At 42.3% G+C, this 2,120-nt stretch overlaps 1 pseudogene; it reads left to right on the forward strand.

Moving 5' to 3' along the window:
- Positions 1-2,120, forward strand: part of LOC111971334 (palmitoyltransferase ZDHHC5-A-like) — a 49,197-nt pseudogene that overhangs the window by 35,488 nt on the left and 11,589 nt on the right.

The raw sequence follows: 2,120 nt of genomic DNA on the forward strand, positions 1-2,120 counted from the left end.
CACCCCAGTATTTCTACTTTGCACACTCATCTACTGTCAAATCTACCATTCCAGTGTTTTAATTGCTACATTGTATTTACTTCGCCACCATGGCCTCATTTTCTCACATTGTATATAGACTTATTTTTCTACTGTGTTATTGACTGTATGTTTGTTTTACTCCATGTGTAACTCTGTTGTTATATGTGTCGAACCGCTTTGCTTTATCTTGGCCAGGTCGCAGTTGTAAATGAGAACTTGTTCTCAACTTGCCTACCTGGTTAAATAAAGGTGAAATAAATAAAATAAAWWAAAAATGACCACACACTGTAGGAAAACGTTTTGCAATGGAAAAAGGTAAGCAAGCGGTTTGCTGTTGGACATGGTCAGGTAGTCCCTCCCTGTTTGTTTGTTTCCTTCCGTTTGGTGCCTAATGAACATGACCCAGGTTGTTGCTGTGAATAAGTGTGCTATCAGTCAACTTAGCTGATAAAAGAAAACAAAGTTTACCGATGATAACAATTATGTACCTGAGTTAATTTATTTGTCTCTCCTCTCCCTCTCCACAGAGAGTAGTCTTCTGAACAAAGCCCCGCCCACACCCACCATGTATAAATACAGGCCGGCCTATAGCAGTCCAGGAAAGAACCACACTGCCCTCACCCATGCCTACGCCAACCAGGTAACAAACACACACGGTCTTTAATGCCAACCAACTAGCTCGCGCATAAAGTGACTGTGGAAGACTGTGTGTCTCTGTGTGAAAGAGTGTGTAAATGCTGTGCGAGGTGTAACGTATATCAAACTACTTCGGTAACACACACATTATTCTCTCTGACTTTATATTTTACATCTCATTGGCTGCTCGCCTGTCTGTCTTTTTAATCGTTTGATTTGTTATGATTTGTTAATGCATCTCTGTTTTTACTTGTGGCTTCTTTTCCTGCCTTTTGATTGGTTATTCAGTGGCTTTCAGTTGAACAGTATCAGTAAGTGAATGTTGAACTATTTGTCTTTTATCGTCTTTAGTTTGAGTGTCTGTTCTTATATCTTGTTACCCAACCTTGTGTCATCTTTCAGCCGAACGCTTTCCCCACTGTGTTGTATAAAATATTCTCCCCTAGCAATTTCTAGTTGTAGAAAGATTTTGTGGAAGTTAATTAACATATTATTATTACATTTTTTTGGACCTATTTTACATGTACGGTATGCTTCCTATATGTCACACAATCTGATCCTAATTCACTTCAATCAATTCTGGAATCACACAGTGGACTGTCAATGGCCCAGCTGCTGTTTGATGTTTTCTCCACAAGAGGGCATCAAGGTGCACAGTCGAACAGGCAGGGCCGCACGAGCCTCCTTTGGGCTCAGTACAACTAAAACCGTGCTTGTGTCAAAAAATGGCACCCTAACCCCTATAACAGGAATGGGCAACTGGCAGTCGCAGGCCTTTTGAAGGGATCAATAAAATAAATATTTGTATTTCTTTTTTGGGGGAACTCAGTCTGGGCCTCAACTTACTGTTGAGAGTTAGAATAGTAAACTCAGCAAAAAAAGAWACGTCCTCTCACTGTCAACTGAGTTTATTTTCAGCAAACTTAACATGTGTAAATATTTGTATGAACATAACAAGATTCAACAACTGAGACATAAACTGAACAAGTTCCATAGACATGTGACTAACAGAAATGGAATAATGTKTCCCTGAACAAAGGGGGGGTCAAAATCAAAAGCAACAGTCAGTATGTGTGGCCACCAGCTGCATTAAGTACTAGAGTGCATCTCCTCCTCATAGACTGCACCAGATTTGCCAAGTTCTATGCTGTGAGATGTTACCTCGCCACTCTTCCACCACCAAGGCACCTGCAAGTTTCCCCGGACATTTCTGTGGGGAACTGGCTCCTATAGCCCTCACCTCTCCGATCCAACAGGTCCCAGATGTTGCTCAAAGTGGCATTGAGATACGGCGCTCTTCGCTGGGCCAGTGGCGAGGAACGACTGGACATTCCTGTCTTGGCAGGAAAATCAAACGCACAGAACGAGCAGTAATGGCTGGTGACATTGTCATGCTGGAGGGTCAGTGTCAGGAGTGAGCCGTCGGCAAGGAAGGGTACCACATGAGGACGGAGGATGTCTTA

Source organism: Salvelinus sp. IW2-2015, linkage group LG13 (assembly GCF_002910315.2).
Source record: "Salvelinus sp. IW2-2015 linkage group LG13, ASM291031v2, whole genome shotgun sequence".
Lineage (NCBI taxonomy): Eukaryota > Metazoa > Chordata > Actinopteri > Salmoniformes > Salmonidae > Salvelinus > Salvelinus sp. IW2-2015.